Source organism: Mustela erminea, chromosome 4 (genome assembly GCF_009829155.1).
Source record: "Mustela erminea isolate mMusErm1 chromosome 4, mMusErm1.Pri, whole genome shotgun sequence".
In the NCBI taxonomy this organism is placed as follows: domain Eukaryota; kingdom Metazoa; phylum Chordata; class Mammalia; order Carnivora; family Mustelidae; genus Mustela; species Mustela erminea.
In genome coordinates this window covers 124,765,582-124,786,547 of record NC_045617.1, presented here as the reverse complement: position 1 = coordinate 124,786,547, position 20,966 = coordinate 124,765,582, and the positions used below count along the sequence as shown (strand labels likewise).

The window sequence follows — 20,966 nt, the reverse complement described above, 5'->3', positions numbered from 1 at the left end:
ATCTACCTTTGTCTTAGGTTGTGATCCCAGGGTCCTGGGATCAAGGCCCTCAAAAGTTAGCCTGGCTTCTCCTTCTGCTTGCCACTTACCCTGTTTGCTCAGTCTCAATCTCTCTCTCTCTCTCTCTCTCTCTCATTCTCTCTCTGAGAAATAAATAAGGTCTTTTTTAAAAGTATGAACTGGAAATTATCCTTGGCTTTTAAGTTTTTGTGTATTTCTCATCCTTTCACACCATAGAAAGTATAAAGAGAGTTCAGAAAGCCCTGCTCTGTTGGGGAAAGGGCCCAGGACACTAGCCAGCAGTAGAAACCAGCAGCTGCTTAGAGATGAGCTCATGGAACACAGCTAAGTGCAGGTGGACAGGAGAGGTCCTCCAGGACACACAGTTGTGAGCAGCCAGGAGACAGCCACAGTGGGCATGCTGAGTGGGCGTCCTGCACACTGATACTTGTAATCACCTCAGGAACCATATTCAGTACCTGCAAGGTGAACACAGTTGAGCTAACAGTGTAAACTACTGAAGTAGTTTTCAGTGAAATCTACTAAAAACAGAGGTAACTGCCTTTAGGGAATTTAACATCTTTTATTGGGTTTGTGGGAAACTAACCTGTTATCTGAATAATGAAGGGACTCAGATAAAAATTGTGTCATCTTAGAACAAAAAGAAATTAGATACAAAGCCAGGCACTCAAAGTTTATGCAAGGCCTTTTTGAAAACTCCTGGGAGGAAGGAAGCAAGCCTTCCTGGAGTGTCTATATGTTTCAAATCCTTACACAAAAGTCCAGAAGTCAGCAACATGGTTCTTTACTTGTAAGTGAAACTGTAACTGGTGCTCCTGCTCCCAATGGGGTGATGGTCCTTGATAGTGGATGTATTAAGTGGCAAGCCAACTGGCTTGCTGCCCTAAGCCCCAAACTAATAGGGGAAATTCCATGTCGGTGGAAAAGCTGAGAATATGGTACCACTTTCTGTGTCTTTTCTATGACTGCAGACACTAATGATAAAATGCAAATTGATCTTGCTCCCACTGAAGTATATAGGAACTTCAAGTGGAAAATTCTCAATGAAAAAAACCTCCACAAGCACACACAAAAAAAACCAAAACAAAACATACCAACCATCTAGCAATTTAAAATAAGTGAAAATGTCATGTTGTTATAAATTCTTCATTCTGAACATAAAGAGGTCTAAATTCCTGTTCACAGCAAATCACAGAACTTAGACTGACCCTGCCGGCTTTGCAGCAGCAGGGCAGGCCTGATGGTGAAGGGAGATCTCCTGACCACTGAAAGGAGTCTTTTCTCATTCTGGCCCAGTTCCCTATCTGCGGGTTCATCATCTTTCATATCTCTCTGGTGGTGAGTGACTATCCTTGATTTCTGTGTTCTCCTCCAGACCACCTACAAATACAACCTACTGCCAGAGGCACCCCAGTATAAACACAGGTGGTAAACACAGCTGCATCATTGTGCTGGGTGGTAGTGATGGCCATCTGGTTGGAGTAACACTGTTGAAACACCATATCCTTACATAGATCCAGCTTTATTTACAGTTTTCTTAATAAAATATGCAAATAGAAAGTAAACAGAAAACCACAGAGCTCTACTTTGCTGTAAAATTGGGTGGAGACATTTGACTATTTTGAGGACTTTTCACATATGGAGCTCTGGAGCTGATGAGAAACACAAATGCTAAAATCTACATAAAGGTATTTGTTAGAATTATGCAATAGCAAGATTGAGGTAAAAACAAAATGATACAAGGGGCTTCTTTAATTTAAGATTGAGGTAAAAACAAAATGATGCAAGGGGCCCCAATCTGGAATCTGCTACAACAGAGTTGTAATTATTACCACCGTGGAGGATTTTGAATTGTCCTTGTGTTCTTAAACTGTAAGAGACACCAGCAAAAGATGACAAACTTTAGTGGTATTGGGTGAAACATCTCCAATGTTCATATATTGTCAAGCTTTACATATCAAATTTTGCTCATCTTTTGTGTCTTTAAGTGATCACTAAGACTATTTTGGAATAAATAGCTGGAAACAGGCATCTCTCCAACTCTGCTACTATAATAAGGTATTGTTATTTTAAGTTTTAGTTTTTCATTAAACATTCATTGAGCATCTACTATGTGCGAGGCAGGGGTGCACAATATAAAGTCCTTTCCCTCAAGGAACTTATATCCTAGTGGAAAGAGACAAAAGAGTAAACAAATAGACAATAATATATTTATAGGCTATGGTTAGTGCTATTACTGGGTGGCTATTATATCCAATACCTGTTATATAAGGCTCTGTGGTACGTACCTATAACAATGAATAAGAAAGAAATCTGCCAGAAAAGGGCTTAGAATCTATGAGATAACAGAGACCAAACAATTATCAGTCTTTGGTAAAAAGCATCATTAAGATATGGCAAATTACAGTTCTTTTGAGGATTAGATTCTATAAAATTATGATCCATTACAAACCAGAAGGCCATGCAGTATGAAATACTTTAGATATTCCTTTAATGTAAAAAAAAAAAAAAAAAAACAAAACTAAAAAACAGGGACTTTGTCTGTGATATTATTTCCCAAGACTGAAACCGAAGGAATTTCATGCTTCAAAGTTGTGTTTTCTCTCTAGGTCAAACTAAATCTGATGCAGAATTGGAAACATGAAGTTATATGATGATGTTGAATTGCCACAACAGCTACTACTGCAATTTTAGGTTTACTGATATTATTTGCTGCCAGCTTCTGTATGTATTGCTCTAACATTTGTTAGCTCTCTTCAGGATACGGACCGGAAATTTAAGTAAAAAAGAAAGGAAATACTACCAGTAATTTTTATATTAGCAGAAAATTCTCTCCTCTGAGTATTTGTTTCAGGGATATAGTATTGTCATTCTTTTGATCCAGGAAAGATTTATGAATCCTCAAGAGCCATTCATACCAGCTTAATGGCAGTGTTGTCTAGCTTGAGAAATGTTATGTCACTGAGACCCAAAGGGGAGACAAGTAAAGGGTTTAGTTTCATTTTAAGCAGAGTATCACTGCCAGGGATACAGAAAACTTAATTTCCTTTCAACCTCTGCTGCCAGGTCTTGACTCATGTTTTCTGTGTGTTTTAACGTGGATGATCCTGGGACAGCTGAGTTATTGCAGACTGGAGCAACACTTGGACTTAACTTCTGATGTACAGGAAAGAATAATGAGGGTCATGCTAAATCCCACAACACAAAGGATCTGTACAAAATACCACCTTTTCTTAGGATATATTTCCCTAATAGGTTTGTAATTCATCACATAGACACATTTGAGTTGTAATAAGTATAAGTTGTTTTTGGTCTATGATAAATACTATCTTAGCTGGATTCTCCCAGAAGCCAATTCTGAGATATGGTTGCAAGGGCCAGTATTTAATTTGGGAGATGATACCAGGAAACACAGAAAGAAAGTGGGGAAGTCAAAAGGGAAGGGGAAGGAAGCCAATAAAAGGTGTGCTGTGAAGGCGTTCCTGAGGGCACTGGAGCTCTGTCTCAAGGGAGATTCTGGAATATGCTGGATAACATGCCTTTCTTTGAGCTACCCTAGGATTGAAGCAAGCTGGATAGTTATACATCAATTCCTTGCCTATCTTTAATTGAAGCCTGCATCTGGGCCAGTGATTCTCCAGTGTTTCCAGGTTGCCCCGTGCCCAGGAAGAAAACCCTGAGGCAAAAAGGGAAAGCAGACTTCAGAGAGCAAAGTGGACAGCAGAGGAATATGGGTAGGCTCTGACAGCCTCTGCTACTCTCTATCCCCTGCATGCTGTGCTGTATTCAGTTTGTTACGTCACTGATTCTCATGCTGATGTCAAGTCATACCACACCAGAGGTATTGATAGGCTGAGCTATGGGCTCCTGTTACAGTTGATCCTGAGGCTATAGTGATTCCATTACCTTCCTCCTTTATCACCTATTCTAGAATCCCCTCAGCCTCACCTAGCACTTCTGTTGGCCTGTGTTGCTTGCTTGATGAAGTGATCCAGACCTCTCTACATGTGGGGTCTGAGCCCATTGCCATGCCTCTGTTAGGCGAGGATTGCCACGTTGCCCATTTACTGTTATCACCATGCATGGAAAAGATGGCCAGTGAGTTCCTCGAGTTCCAGAAAAAATATTCCCTGTTCCTATTTCCTTCTGATCATAAGGATCATTTTCTGTTGCCTACATGAGGAGCCCAAATGAAGAGAGGCCTTTACATTTAGTGAAACTTTCTATTCCGTGGCAGAGTATCCTCTCCCACCACAGGAGCCAGGACTCCATCAGACATGCAGCACCATATGCTGGTATTAGGTTCAAAATACATATTGCATTCCATAGCATAACATCTTAACCCTGAAAAATGTTACCTCCAACATGGAGCCTTAGCTATGCCTTTAAGAGGCTTTCTAATGTCCTCTCAGGGTGGTAGCTTCCGGGTATGTGATGTATGGTAGAATCAGTAGATCTTATGTTGTCCTCTTTGTCATACCTCTTTTACTCTTAAGGGTGTCCCTCGTCCTAGGTGTTATTATGGGAAATCCCATTATGGTAAATAAGACACTGTGAGCAACTGGATAGTGATGGTTGTCAGGGCTCTGCAGGCAGGGAAGACAAACCAAAATCCAGGATATGTATCTGAGTCTGAACACATCAACTTGCCAAATGATCGCATTGGCCTTTGGAGCTGGAGGGAGTGGATGCACTATCTGGATCTGTCTTGTTGAAAGGTGTCCATTTAGCTCCATCCCTGCTACCGTGGCTATACCATTCATAGACCCACTGTATAAACTCTGGGGAGGCCCAGGACAGAGGGTGGCCAAATCACCCTGGGTAGTCTGAGCCCCTCTGCTGTGGATGCTCTCTGGTGGGCATTCATGTGAGACATACAAATCAGCCAAAGATGAAGTTTGTGTGAGGTGCATGTCTGAGTTCTTAGAGAAATGGCAAAAATCTCTGCCATGGTTGTGCCTCTGCTTTATAGCTACCCTCCTTTCCATTTAGCTGTAACTAACTGGTCACTCAAATAGCTCTCATACTTTTGAGAATTTCTAGACCAAAAGCAGACAGCATACTCTTAAGTCATGTATAGTCCCAATGGCAAGCCAGCTCTTCCAAGAACTTTGTCCCTATCCTGCATGCCTCGGATCAGCAAAGAGACTGCCTGCTTAGAACCACTTGCAGAATCCCTTCTAAGCCTTGAAGAGGTCTGATCTCAATTGTTTGTGGCTCTCTATATAATGTGCAGTGACTTTAGTGTGACTACATATTGTCTAAATGGACATTTTGGCAGGGGCACTCTTACTTCTTAGGTCAGGATAACAGAAAAAATAAAAAACAAAAAACAAACAAACAACCCCCCCCCGCCAAAAAACAAACAAAAACCAGAGTTCTCTCATGCAGAGTGGGACATATGATCAGTTACCTGACACCTTTTCTAGTCTAAGTTGCCAGTTCCAAGACAATGAGAACAATCCCTCTAAATACCCTATCACAAGAGTTTGAACTCCATGGTCCTCCATAATAACATTTCTTTGCAGACACTTTCAACTCCTTTGTTGACTGCTCCTTCTACCTTGTAAAACTGAATCCTCAGTTTTACAACTAATTTTCTACTAATTCTCTACCTACACCAGAGCAGCCAAAACATACCCATGTATGCAGACTGCTTTCATTTTAAATTTAGGACTATACATTCCAAGAGGGCTTTCAACCCTGCCTGGAAATCTTGTCATATTTTCTTAATAATTTGCTTCACAACATCCAAGACAAAGCTTTCATCATTTCTCTCCAAAACTCTCTTGCATCCCATCCTCCATCTTCACAGATGATCTTAATGCACTTTTTGCTAATAAAGCAGAAGGAACCAGAAGAGAATTTTCTCAGTTTCCTGTCACCACTTACCCTCCATGCCCACCATTGCCTCTTCAGGGCAGACTACAGTCATTTCTTGCCTAGACTGCTGCATTCTCTCCCTTAGTTACATTTTCCCTCTTACCATGCAACAGTTTATCCTCAGTCCAGCGAGATCCTTTCAAGGAAGTGACTACCTTTTATTCACCTTTGTGTACCTAATCCCCTGCACAGCGCCTAGCCGAAGGTGGTGTTCCCTAAATTTAACTTAGACAATCAACAACACTTCAGAGTCTGGCATTCTCTTCCACAATTTCAGAGGTCCTGTGACTTTTGTGCGTCACCTGGACTCCCAGGGCATAGGTAGGAGCCACATCGACCTGACCAGAGCAGATTCCACCAGAAACCGACCGAATGTCATTCTACATCGTCCTCGAGGTGATCCGAGGGCACCGCACGGCGGCTGCACGCGGCGATCCGCTCCGGGTCGCTTCCTCCTCGCCTTTAGCCCTTTAGCACCCCCCCCCCCCCCCGCACCAAAACCCTCCAGCTAGCCCCAACTGCCACCCATTCCCCTGCAGCCCCTGCCCCGGCCCCAGCCTCAGTCCCAGCCCTACTGGAAGCCAGCCCCGCCCCTCCCAGAGTGGCTTGGCCCATCGAGAACTCGGTGCTCGACTACTCGGCGGATCGACGCCCTCGGCGCTCTCAGCGGGCGGAAGTGAAGGCGCCGGCTGTTGGGGCAGCTGTTACCCCGGAGCTTTTCGCGAGAGCCGCCGGGAGCTTTGTCGTTGCGGGCCGTAGGGGGCGGCAGGCAGGCCTGAGGTATGTTTTGGAGCCTGGAAGTCCTGGCTGAGGTCCAGACTGGGGAGGCACGGACAGGCAGGGCGGCGGGCGCCGGCTGGCCTCGCTCCCGGAGAGGCGGGTGGAAGTGGTCCGCCAGCGCGGGTGTCAGCCTCCTGCACCGCTCTCCAGTCCTTGTGAGGAGGAAGGCGCGGGGCGTTTCCTGTCCCCCAACTCCGCGCGGCCCAGAGCCCCCCATCCCCAGGCCGGGCGTGGGCCTCCAGAGCACGACGGGTTTGTTGTAGTCGGCCTCACACGGCCCCTGGCGCCCCTGCGTAGTTGTCACTGCGCCAGGTGTAAGAATTTATTCGCAAAGAGCGAATGTGTGGCATATTTTGCTTAGGTTTGCATCAGGTTACACTGAGCATTGTCTATGCGCCTTTATTCGACTCTTCTAAACGTTTATATTTACTGACTGATTTACTCCATACAAGAGGTAGATGCGCTGTATGATTCCCATTTTACAGATGGGGAAACGGAAGCCCAGAGAGCTTATGTAACTAGCCTGTAGTTACTCAGTTTTTCAACTTCCTTTGAGACCATGCACTGAAGCTCTATAGCCTGCACTATTCAAACACGGTATCGTCCCTCATTTAAGCCTGGTGATGCTTAACTTGGTGTCACAGGATTTTGTAGACACTTTCTAAATATCCAAGAAACAGTTCTTGAAAAGCTTGTCTTTAAATGGAAATAAGCTATTCTTAATTGGTAAAAGTCAGTCACAATAGTAAGTATGAGGACATTTCTTTTTTTAACGAATCTGACTAAACTGACAAGAACTTTGAAAAATACTAAAGAATCAGACACATCTAATTAAATCATTTGGATGCACTATATTGAAAAGTTAGTTCTAACCAAGGTTATGTGGCTCAGTCTCCTGATACATAACAATATTTTATTGATAAAAGTCAGTATATTCTGGCCAGGCTTTATGTAGCCGACTCTACTAACAAATTGAAAATAAAAAATTTCCTGAAGATCATCTGAATGTTAAAAGTTGTTGATAGATAAGCTCAAAGGTGACTAATAGAAAGAGGATGATGTATGCTTACTATTCAGATATTCTCTTCTGTTTATGTAGGAACTTAATTTAAGCAGAAAAGCAAAGGATCCCCCACTATAATTTGGAGTAACTCTTGGAATTTTCAGAAATTTCTTTTTTTATGTCAACCATTTAATTTTCTGTACTGAATGTAATTTTGAACTATCTCCTTTTGAAAAGATGATTATTGACCCGCTTAATTAAATTTTCATTCATTCCTCTAATATTTGAGAGCCTGTTATGTATGAATCTTATGGGAAATGAAATTGGTACTCAAAAAATTTTGCAAAGGCAGTCTTCTAATAAAGTGCTTTGGATAATTTCTAGTGACAGGGAGTGGCAGGATTAGGCCATCGTATAAGAAATGCTAGTTATATAGTTAGTTTTTTAATTACTTTTTCACCCATTCTTCAAGTTATTTATTTTTATGTAGCCAGGATCTTAGTATAGCACCTGCCACATTTCAGGAGCATAAATATTAATTGAATGGATAAGTTTTAGGTCGATGTTGAGTAGGCAGGATTTTGAAATTGACTGGCATGGGAACTAACACTAATTACTCTGCTAAACAGTATGCTAGAATGTTTGTTCTCAGATGGTGAAGAATATGTTCATGGATCTCCTGGAGTGCTTTGTGAAATTGCATGGTAGTAAGTAGTGTTGTACTATCATGTGGTTCAGTGTATGTTTATGTTAATTTAAAATAATTATTCTTGATACACAAAAACTTAAAGTACTTGTAAAGAAATATGACTCTTGAAGCTGTGGACACACACAGAGTCATCTTTGGCTCTCACTCTGAAAATCAGGGAGTCAAAAGGTTTTTTGGCTTAGGAGTCAAAGCAACCATTTACTGGTTTGTGAGCTACAACGTAGCTGCTTCATAGCCTGTACTTAACCTCTTTGATTTTCAGTTTCCTTTTTCCTGTAGTCAGGGAATATATGAATATAGATTATTTTTAAGTGCTCTTCCTGGTTTGAAATTTTCCAGCTCAGTGAATCCTTTAACCAGTTAGCACTATCCTATGCCTGTGTTGTCTTGTGGGCTGTAGGTATCACGGGTATTTACATAATCTGTCAAAAGGCCAAGTTCTGGCTGGACAGGAGTTAGTCTTGGTCATTTGTGTATCTCCCAATTCTAGCATATACCTGACACACACATTAGAAATAAAACAATAGGCTAGATTCAGAAGGGGCATTTTTACTCTCTTAATTAAAGAATAGCTAAGAACAAAACTATGATATTGAGTGTAAGTACAGCAGGAATTCAGAGAGGGGAAGGATCTGTTGGGGTTAGACAGAGGTCAGACCTTGTTGGGGAGGACATGGCCCTTCATAGGGAAGGCACAGGAATATCTGGTTAGTACACCAAAAACAAAGGCCCATAGGCTGGAAAGTAAGTGCATTTTGGCTTATGGAGTGCTGTGAAGGAAAGGCAGAGGAATTTGAGAGTGATTTGTCGTGCATTTTTTCCCCCAAGAAAATTGTATTAGACTTGCTCAAAAGCTTCATGAACATTCTTTAACTTAATACCATTGGTAGTATTTAAGACTGGTGCATCCCAGTCTTAATTTCTGGTTTTGATTTTAATTATTCTCTCTACCTACTGTTTCCTTCTTAAAATAAGTCTCAGTGCCAGTAGTGGGAAGAACAGTGGACACTGGGATTTGGAAGACATGGGATTTAGTTAATTAGAATGTAAGCTGCCTAACATGGATGCAAATAGGCACCTAGAGTGATGTCTGGCACAGAGTTAGCATTTAGTAATCATGGTGCAATGAAGAGTGAATTCTCCTTTTGCTACTTGCTGGCTGTGCTGCTCTTGGCAAGGTTGGCTCATAGTTTCATCTGTAAGATTTGATGATTTTTAAAGGCCTTTTCCATTTATAAAGTTATGTGATATTGGAGGGTATAATATTTTAACTTTCATTCATTGTAATTTTACTGAAAGACAAAACAAGACTAAAGCCAGGAATATTTGGTTTTAGTTTAATTTTAATGAAAGCTCCATGTGATTGACGTGATGTGTATCTGGATAAATGAGGGTCTCAGCAGGAATCAGAATTCATGCCAGATGGTTCAGATAAGGAGGTTTTAATAAAGGGTCTACTTGCAGAGGTGTGGGCAGGGTTCATGAACAAATAAGGGGTAGTGAGGACCAAAGAGAAACTGACAAGTAAAAGGAAAAAAAGGACAAACTGCACCCTGCTGAGAGCTGGAGCCCCAGCAAAGAGGTAGGGCTATTGTCAGAGATGTGCTTGGGAGTAGGGGAGCAGGACTAAAGTAGGTCCACTTCTGAAATCCAAAAGTCAAATCTCCCACTCTTTGCTTAGTGTCTTTCTAATTCTTCTTCAGTTACCTCCATTACACCTGCTCTTTCACCTCATCTTTGGTCACTTATTTCAGAACGCTCAGTTGTATCATTATCCTTCTGTAGCATTTGGTAGCAAATTCTCAACCATTTCAACCTTTTACCTTCTCTAATGCTTGAACTGAGCTGCTGAAACCAGCAGGGGAAAATCTATCATCTAGATTTGTACTCCTGTAGATCCATGGTCACCATTCCCAACTGCCCATCAAGGAATTTTTTTAGAGTTTTCCATGTCAGTTCATGGTTCTGTCCTGTGCAGAATCTATTTTAAGCATTTTCAATTCTTCTCAAATCTCTCATCCTTTCACATGTCTATACTCTTAGCAGATAATCTAGCCATCTGATTCACAGTGAATAGAACTATCAGTGGGGGGAAGAAAAAAGAACTATCAGTGGAGAATCCCATGCTCTTTCTTCCAAAAAAAAAACTTCCCCTTTTCTCCACTTTTACTGAAAGATTGCATTTACTCTAAGACAGATCTCTGTACCCCATCCATTCTTGCCTTTGGGAGTACTTGCCAAAGGTTCATTCTTGTCAGCATTTAAAGACAGAATCAAGCAAAACAGAAAAATAATAACAGTAAAAAAGTAGCATCCTCCTTTGATTTCACATTCCTCTGTTAAAATTTCTCTTTCCTTCCTAGGCTTATTTCTTAGTTATTTATACTCAATTTGTCACTTATCCCACTGTTCTCTGGTTTCAGTACCCATCACTCGATTGAAGGTCAAGGTCATCCAGGACCTACTTGTCACGAAATCTTGTTCTTGTCATTTCCGCAGGATAGTGCCTGGGACATAGCAAGCCCTTAATAAATATTTGTTTTGACTGAACAGTCTATTCCAAATTCTAGTTTATCTATCTAACAAGGAATCTAGCACTACCACCGTTTGAGGTGCTGAGTGACCAATCTCTGTATATTTCTCAAACCTTCTTGATGGACTAAACAAAGATAGAAATCAGTTTTATTTGATGATGACTTTGCCAGTGTTGTCCATGTGATCTTTCTGAAAAAACAAACACCAGGACACTTTTTTCCCTGAAAAAATTGTGTTTTATAAAATATCAAGAAATAATGTTCACCCAGTGTAGACCTAATAAAGAGAGAATGGTAAGGGACATGGTACAATTGGCAATAGACTGATGACTGAATAATGCTATGCTTTTTTTTTTTTTTTTAACATGAATTACTGTTCCTTCTTCCATTAAGTAGTGAATCTTCTTTGAAATTTTGTTTTTGTTTGAAATTGTGTTTTTGGAGGGTGGTAGAAGGGGGGGGTGGATTTGCACTGGCCTATTTCATTTTCAGTATGTCATCACTGTCTGGTGGCATGAGTCAGAGAATCAGTCACCTTTAGATCTAATTAGTAAAGCTTTGGCTTGAATTGTAGTGAAGGTCTTGTCCTCTTTGAAGACTTATACTGCTAAGGCAGGAGATTTTATAGTTTCTGGGAAATAAAGGAGGAGACTTTTAATTAACTCTTATAATTAAGATGAAATCCTGTGCTTGTTTTAGATCAGCTGGGTACTCAAGTATTTATGTAACAGGTGAGTTATGTGGGAGCTCTAGCAAGCCAAATCATCAGGCTTTTCCCCTATATACTGTCTTGCTTCTAGTATTCTTTCCTAGTCATTTCATGTACATCCCCTTCCCTTTAATCCCAAACATTGTAGCAGGAGTGAAGTTATTTTTCATATATATATAATTAAATTAAATTAAATTAAATATATATAATTTAAATTATTCTTTATTCCCAAATGAATTAAAGCACAAAAACTTACATTTTCATTTAAAAGCATAGTATATTTAGGGCGCCTGGGTGGCTCAGTGGGTTAAGCCACTGCCTTCGGCTCAGGTCATGATCTCAGGATCGTGGGATCGAGTCCCGCATTGGGCTCTCTGCTCAGCAGGGAGCCTGCTTCCCTTCCTCTCTCTCTGCCTGCTTCTCTGCCTACTTGTGCTCTCTCTCTGTCAAATAAATAAATAAAATCTTTAAAAAAAAATAAAAGCATAGTATATTTAAATTATATTTTGTTTATAGGAGTGATGAAGGAAAGAAGTCTAAAGAGAGAGCTGGGAAAGTAGGGATGCTTTATCTATTCGTTCAGTCCTTCCTTTCTGCAGATGTCCCTTCTGAGACCAGTGTTTCTTAGCACAGTTTATATCCTACACATCCTTTCAGATTTGTGCATGATTATATTTTTGTAGATCATGGTTTTGAGATGGAGAGAGATGATTAATTTAGAAAGCTAGGTGGAAGAGTTCATGACCCTGTCTCTGAGACTTGTCCCACCCTGTGCCCTTAGATGGGTTAAATGTGTGGCTGTGCTGAGATAACTTGACCTTGACCCTGCACAGGAAAAGTAGAGTCTGAGTTTACAGAAAACTGAAGGAAATAAATTACCATTCTTAAAACCCTTTTCCAGTATTTGTAGGAGATCCCTCTGGGGTTAGCCTAGCCCAGCCCCAAGAGGCATATCTATGCTAGGATAGGTTGAACCTGACTCAAGGAGGATATGGTGAATTCTACATTTGCTTCTGTTGCCGGGTGGCCTGAGAGTCTAGTTGAGTGTAATTTTATTGTTGAAACTCTCTAGGCATCTCTGCAATGAGATTTTTCTGGGGTCCTTTGGAACCATGATGGCTCTGGACAGGATAGATTTATCAAATGTTAATGTGTGCAGAATGGGCTCAAATGTAGGTGGTGTTGGGTTGGGATCTGGAGATTCTGTGTTTCTGATTTGTTCCCTGGTGATGCTAACTTGAATAGCATGGGGAGAGGTGGAGTTCGGGAGTTGTTTTGTTTTGTTTTGTTTAATTGTTGCTTTTTTTTTTTTTGCGGAAAACTTTCACTTTTCTGTGGCTTGATCTAAGAAAATAGTGCTTTAATATCAGGCTTTCCTTGGCTTGTTTGGTGAAGGTTCTCCAAGTCTTCAGTCAATCAGAATTTATGTTATTCCAACTCCTGTGTTATCCCTTTAGCTGAGCTGAGAGAGCCAAGCCTCTGGAGACCTGACTGGGTAAGACACCTGATTACTTGTTTTCTTCATGTTTCTTGTTATGAATTAAAATCAACAAAATTCTTCCTTAATAAGTAGTAAAAAAATTTTTTGGTTAATCACCTGAAAGCTCTTTTGGTGTTTCCATTTTTCTGGGGTTTTTCCTCCTAATATCACTGCTAGTAGTTATTTTTTAAATTTATTTTTAGTCTGAAGTTTTGTAAAAAATACTTTCCATCTTTTATTCTACCAGTATGTATTTTGGAAAAATAAAGGTTGCATCACAATGAAATATGGGAAAATTATAAAATTAAAATTTTCTATCTCTGTTACAGAAACACTTTAAATTCATTTCATTAAAAGAGTCAGATATTATAATATAAATCTAAAAGAAAATGCATTTATTTAATTATATATTATAAGTAATAAGAAAATGTAGTCTTTCCTCTTTATTTTAGTGAAATGCTTTATAATGGTAATTTTCTCTTTTGACCTGTGATGGATAGGAGGTTAATTGATGTTAAATGCATGCTTTGTTAATCCTTCATCAGCTACTAAATTGATATGGGGGAGTACAGGTCAGGGATACATAAGGCCACAGCCAGCTTGTTTTCTTAGGGAGGTTTTTCCCTTTCTCCAAACCACGTATCACGCAGTCCAGCTGTATGTAGAGGAGATTCTTCACTCTCCCTCCCCCTCTTTCCTTCTCTCTTTTCAAACCCCCCTCGATTTGCCCCCTCCTTTTCCTCTCTGTGCTGCAGAGTGACAGCTTGTAGATGTTGCGTGCGAGGAGTTCAGCTGGCGCTGTGTGGTCTGAGTGTGTGGTCTCCACTCAGTCGAGAGGCTACTAACAGGGTGGATGAGAGAGCGCAAGACTGTTTACTTTAATTTATTTCTGATGCCGGAATTGTGCCGAGTTTCTCCTAAACTTGATTCCATAGCTAGCAGCTTCAATCCCTCACAGCTGTGGTGCAGTCTCAACGCTGCGCCTGTCCTCTCCCAACAGGCACTTTCCATAGCATCTGCCTATTATTTAATCCCTTGTGGCTCAGAAATGTTAATAGCACTGCTGAGTGCTGTGATTATTTTGCTTTCACTATGTCAAGATATATGGCCTTGTAGAAGTTTCTTTTGAGGTCGAGCTAGGGAAGTAAAGCAGAAATTTTAAGATAAGTGACAAAGTTGATGTATTTTTAGAAATTGGGAAAGCTGTTATACAAAATTTGGGTCAAATTAATCCAACTTTGCTCATGTAAAAAATCTGGGAGTTTTGTGACAGCCTGTCATGTTTAACCATTTTAATAAAATTAACCAATTTAAGCTGACGGTTGATTCCTTGACCCTTTTTGAAAATCTGCATTGATTTTGGCATGTTTACTATAGTTATTATATTTGTCAGCAATGATACTGGTTTATTTCATAATAAAGATTTGACAGGTCGAGACAAGTGAAACTTTTTATGCAATAGTACAAATTTAGGACAATATTTTTTTCTAATTCTTTCATTATAGACAAATTAGCAGTAGTGTCTTGATTTTATTCCTCTCTTATTTTTGAACGTTATTATTGAGGTGGTCAAGTTTTTGTCATTTAAGTAAACACTAGACTTAATATCACTTGGGATTTTGCATTGTTAGCTTCTTTATTTTCCCATCTTCCCCACAGTCCTGCTGAAATGGAGCTGGTGTTATTGATGTGTTGTCCAGGGCTAGAAAGTCTAGGCCACTGATGTTTTCCAGAGGGATTAATATATATAGCTTATTGTTGTTCAACAACTTTTGTTATTTTTAACCCTGTGTTTCAGTAAATGAACTCAGTTTCCATCACGGGGAGGGTAAAGTCTTCCCTATTCCCTGGCACCTTTTCAATTGTGACTAAGGCCAAGGTCTTCTTTGGTCTCCTTTGATCTTGTATTGGAAGACTTTAGGAAATTAGGTAGTGTCAAATGCTCTTTTTTTCTTTTTTCTAATGCTTTCACCCTGTATTTCCTCTTGTGTCCACTTTTTGGGGGTTCTATTGTATGTTTGCGGTGAAAATGATAATCTAATGCTCCCAAGAATTCTGAAGAAAAATTACTGTATTTATAAACTTGTGCAACCATCAACTACTGTCTAATCTTGAAACATTTTCCTCCGAAAGGAAACCTTGAGCCCACTATCAATCCTTTCCCATTACCCCTCCTGTAGCTACCACTAATCTACTTTGTCTTTATGAGTTTACTTATTCTGAATTTTCATATAAATATATTCATATTATGTAACTTTTTAATGATTATGGCAAAATATGTGCATAGTGTCAGTCATTACCCTATGTCTTTTACCTAACAAGAGAAAATTATATATATACAGAGAGAAAACATTCGTTAAGTGATGGGTCAAGTATTCACTATAAATAGAATTGAACTTACGTTTCAGAAACTCAGAAATATGTAAAGGAGCTGTGAAATGCTCTAGGCTTATATTTGGTAGAAATACCATATGTGTGTATTGTCAGTCACCCAGCCCTTTGTTGCAACAGTCAGTCATGCAGGGATGGATTCCCAACCTGTCTTGAATTGACCAATGTCATTGCTAACTGGATTTTGAAATTTGATTTAGAACTCTAAAAGGATAAATCCAAAAAAAAAAAAAAAGAAAGAAAGAAAGAAAGAAAAAGAAAAAACGAAATAAAACTGTCCACTGTGAAAAATACAAAACTTAAAAAACAAAAACAAAAACAAAAACAGAACCTGTCCACCATGAAAAATGCAAAACTTAGAATAAATAAATAAAAGGATAAATCCTGATTGAACCAAACCCCACCATTCTTGTCTTTACTTTTATCAGGCCAAATTCTCCAAGAATGGACACTTAACAAGAAAAAGAGGGTTTTGCTCTATGTAACTGAAGTGGCAGTTGGCCTCAACAGCAGTTGATTTCTCTTTCAAGGGCAGAGAAACAGTGTTGAGCTACATTTCTTTGGCAGCATTTTTTAAAATAGCATTTTTAAATCCATCTTCATTGAATACAAGTTCATCCTTTTTTTTTTTTTTAAGATTTTATTTATTTATTTGACAGAGAGAGCATAAGCGGAGGGAGCAGAACACAGAGGGAGAGGGGGAACCAGTCTCACCGTAAGCAGGGAGCTCGATGTGGGTGGGGCTCAGTCCCAGGGCTCTGGGATCATGACCTGAGCTGAAGGCAGATGCTTAATTGACTGAGCCACCCAGATGCCCCCAGGTTCATCTTTAAATCTAAGGCAAAAATTACTCTTCGTTTGGATTTTTCATTATTTGGAACTGAAAAGTAGAATATTTTTATGTATTTTTAATTCCACTCTTCTTTCTTATGTGTGGATTTTGACAATTGAAAAATCAAACTTAAGTCAGTTTTTGCCTGGTTTTTACAGAAATAAAAGATGGTTGAAAAATAAGTATTTTTTCTAATGCAAAGAATTATGAGAAGTCCAACTAATTTTGATTTAGACATTTAAAATATTTTTCAGAAAATGACACATATTAAAGATTTTGTTCTACATATTAGAACTTCTGATTTTCAGGTAATTCTTTATGGAAGAGGTAATAGAATGTCAAGTCAAGCTTTTCACCTCTTGGGCCTTATAGTTAGAGGTCGTGTTTGAACTTGACCCAGTGTCGCCTAGAGGGGACCCATAGAAGACAAGTTGTTCTGCTCAGATCTTTGTGGTTAATTTGGATTCCTCTGATTTTTTTTTTTTTTTTTTTTTGTGGCATGAACAAATAACTTGTGTTTGTAGTTAACATTTTTGTATACAGTGTTAAGAGGAGTTGATTGAGTAAACTTTTAGGATGTAGTTACAAGACTCAGTTTCTATAGTAGTGTTTGGTGATTCCTACTCTGGCACATACTTATTGGTTTATATTTGATCTTAGCCTAAAGGCTAACAAAAAATAGATTTACTGATTTAAAAAATATTATATGGGACATGGTACAGATTGAAGGAATGGTGTTCATCTTGCAGTGGGACACAAAAGCTGATAGCCATCTCAAAGACTGCTTCTTAGTGGTTTCTTATAGCTGGAATTCCACATGGCCTAAGGTGTGCTGCCATCCTTGAACGGCGAAAAGAAAAGAGTTGCCAGTGAGCCCATGTGTTCCCAGGTCTGTTCAGCCCAGCCACTGTTTCACTGAGTGTCTGCTTTGTTCTGGCACTGTACTAGGTCCTAGGAGTATAGAAAGAATGTGATGAAAGAAAGAACGTGTCTATTCCTCCGGACTTTCTCCATATTCATACAAGCATATATACTTGTACAAAGGTAGGCTTTGTCTTTCTTCTTCTTCTTCTTTTTTTTTTTTTTTCCCCTAATAGCATTGGTTAGATCAAGATTCTAACCATAAACAAATTTTTTAAGGGGGGAGCTAAGGGAGAGAGAATCCTAAGCAGCCTCTATGCTATGACCCTGTAATCACAACCTGAGTTGAGGTTAAGAGTCAGAAGCCTAATTGTCTGAGTCACCCAAGTGCCCCTCAACTAACAATTTTTGAGACAACATAGAAAAAATGAATTTGGGTGGGTTAGGAAGTCCATTGTAGAGATACAAACTAAAATATTTATGGATGATATGATACATTTGGGGTTTGCTTTAAAATACTGGCTCAGAAACAACATAAAAGTGTGTTGGGAGCATGGAGATTCATATTCCTAATCTCTTCTTTTATGTATGTTTTGAATTTTCATAATAATAAGTAAAAACAAATCACGTGGAGAATTATATTAGCATAGAGCTAAGGCCTGGTTTTGAAGGTCAACTTTACCACTTTTAGCTGTGACTTTGGCAAACTGTTTAATCTCTGATGATGCTACCACTATTAATAAAATCATTTAGCATTTTAGAATACTTCCTTCCAGAAACTTCTACTGTAAATTTTAAAATCATAATATATATAAAATTTATATAATAATACCTACTTATAAATGTGTAATATATATTTGTTTGCAGAAGCTGAAAATGTTCATATAACTATCCAGATGAGAGTGTGGATTTCCTCTGGATACATTACATGAAACAAGAATCTATCACTTCTTGCCGTATTTGGCGGGCTTTTCTCAGCCTTGGTTGTATTTTCAATGAAGCTGATAATTTTTGAGCAACAGCCAACTGAAGTAGTTGACCTAGTTTCCTTAAATCTTGACCTGTAGGTTGTCCTTAGCCTTAGGAGAGGGAATGATGGTAGTGTTTAATCTGACATTGTGCTGGAGGATGGCAGTCACCAAATATGGGTCCAGATCATAGATAGGCTTCCAGGTTTTTTGTTTGTTTGTTTGTTTTAAAGATTTTATTTATTTGACAGAGAGATCACAAGTAGGCAGAGAGGCAGGCGGGGGGGGGGGGGGAGCAGGCTCCCTGCTGAGCAGAGAGCCCAATGTGGGGCTCGATCCTAGGACCCTGAGATCATGACCAATGCCAAAGGCAGAGGCTTAACCCACTGAGCCACCCAGGCACCCCAGGCCTCCAGGTTTTGAATCACAGCTGCCTTTTTAATAGAAGCTCTCTGTGCAAGAGTGATGTCCCTTGGGTTGATATTCCCTTTCTTCACAATAGGCTCTTGTCCAGGAAAGGTTGCTTGATAAGCACGTTGAAATTTTCCAAGCATCTGGTCAGGAGACCATCCCAAGGAAGATTCATAATATATTATATACATATGCATACACAAAATGATTTTTAAATGTACAGGAAAAGTTCCCAGAAGTAAGTATTCTAAAATGCTAAATGGTTCCCTAAATATATAGATTTATATATTTACATATATATGTGTATATGTCTCTTTTTAAAAACTAATTTGTTATAAGTATTTTCTTGCTCTGGCATACTTCTCATATTTCACTTGCTGCATAATATTTCCTTGGATGGACCTTCACATTTTAGTTACATCATTTTCTAGTTGTTTGGGATGTTCCTATATTTTTTCCTTTGTGGTAGGAAATCATTGCAGTTATGGAAATCTTCATGCCTAATAATCCCCATGGTTTGGATTATTTATTGGCCACATTTCAAGACTATGTTTTAGGTTTCGACAAAATATTAGCAAAGCACATTCAACAATATGTTAAAAGGATCGTTAACCATGACCAAGTGGTATTTATTCCAGGATGTAAGGATAGCTCAGTATTCCCAAATCAGTCAGCATGTTACCCCACATTAACAAAATGAAGGATTAAAAAACATATATTTATCTAAATAGATGCAGAAAAAGCATTTGACAAAATTCAACGTCTATTCATGATAAAAACTCTCAACAAAGTGGGATTAGAGGGAATATACTTCAGTATAATAAAGCCCTTATATGACAGTCTCATAACTCACATTATACTCAATGGTGAAAAATTGAGAGCTTTTCTCCTAAGATCAGGGATGAGATAGGGATGTCCACCTCACCACTTCTATTCAACACAATACTGGAAGTCTTAGCTACAGCAATTAGACAAGAAAAAGAAATAAAAGGCACCCAGATTAGTAAGGAAGAAGTTAATCTGTCACTATTCACAGATGACATGGTACTATAAAAATTTTTATTGAAGACTCCATCAAAAATTAGAATTAATAAATGAATTCAGTAAAGTTACAGGATATAAAATTAATGTACAGAAATCTGTTGTGTTTCTATACACTAAAAGGAAAGTAGCAGAAAGAGAAAATAAGAAAATAATTCCATTTACAATTGTACCAAAAAGAATAAAATACCTAGGAATCAACTTAACAAAGGAGAAGTGAGAGGCTATACTTTCAACAGTAGAAAACATTGATGAAAGAAACTGAAGACCACACAGACATATGGAAAGACATACCATGCTCACAGATGGGAAATGAATATTGTAAAAAGGTTAATACTATCCAAAGCAACCTACAGATTTAATGCAATTCTATCAAAATACCAACATTTTTCACAGAATTAGAAAAGGTAATAATAAAATTTATATGGAACTACAAAAGACCCCAAATAGCCAAAGCAATCTTGAGAAAGAAAAGAAAGCTGGAAATATCACAATCCCAGATTTCAAGACATACTATAAAACTACAATAATCAAAACAGTATTATTGGCACAAAAATAAACACACAAATCAGTGGAACAGAAGGAGAGCCCAGAAATAAACCCACATTTATATGGTCAAGCTATGACCAAGGAGGCAGGAATATACAGTGTGGGGAAAAGAGTCTCTTCAATAAATGGTGCTGGGAAAACTGGACAGATACATGCAAAAGAAAGAATGCTTTCTAATACCATGTATAAGGATAAACTCAAAATGGATTAAAGACCTAAATGTGAGACCTAAAACCATAAAACTCCTAGAAGAAAACTTAAGCAGTAATCTCTTTGGCATTGGTCTTTGGAGGATTTTTCTAAATGTGTCTCCTCAGGCAAGGGAAACAAAGGCAAAAATAAATTACTGGAACTACACCAAATATAAAGCTTGAGTGCAGTAAAGGAAACCTTAAACAGAATGAAAAGGCATTTTCGTGGGAGAAGATATTTGTAATTAATAAGGGGTTAATATCCAAAATTATAAAGAACTTCTATAACTCAACACCAAAAACCCAATTAATGCAATTAAGAAATGGGCAGAGGACCTGAACAGATATTTTTTTTTAAAATATAATTTTTACTTTTTTAAAATTAACATATAATGTATTATTAGCCTCAGGGGTATAGGTCTGTGAATCCATAGGCTTACACACTTCACAGCACTCACCCTAGCACATACCCTCCCCAATGTCCATAACCCAACCACCTTCTCCATAACCCCCCTCCCCCAGCAACCTTCAGTTTGTTTTGTGAATTAAGAGTCTCTCATGGTTTGTCTCCCTCCTGATTCTATCTTGTTTCATTTTTTCCTT

At 38.9% G+C, this 20,966-nt stretch overlaps 1 protein-coding gene and 1 long non-coding RNA gene across 9 annotated transcripts in view; both read left to right on the top strand.

Moving 5' to 3' along the window:
* The window catches only part of LOC116589050, a 32,012-nt gene extending 28,728 nt beyond the window's left edge, over window positions 1–3,284 (top strand). For both annotated transcript variants that reach the window (XR_004285154.1, XR_004285153.1), the window contains 2 exons: window positions 1,207–1,359; window positions 2,631–3,284. This is a non-coding gene — a long non-coding RNA (uncharacterized LOC116589050). The remainder of the gene's footprint in view (window positions 1–1,206; window positions 1,360–2,630) is intronic.
* A 3,258-nt stretch (window positions 3,285–6,542) lies between these two features.
* Window positions 6,543–20,966, top strand: part of EXOC2 (exocyst complex component 2) — a 276,866-nt gene continuing 262,442 nt past the window's right edge. For 3 of the 7 annotated variants that reach the window (XR_004285152.1, XM_032340935.1, XM_032340938.1), the window contains exons 1-2: window positions 6,544–6,684; window positions 13,097–13,134. The gene's annotated coding sequence lies outside the window, so the exon portion shown is untranslated. Of the gene's footprint in view, window positions 6,685–13,096; window positions 13,135–20,966 lie in introns of all 7 variants that reach the window. The other 4 variants (XM_032340937.1, XM_032340932.1, XM_032340936.1 and 1 more) reach the window with 2 other exon arrangements.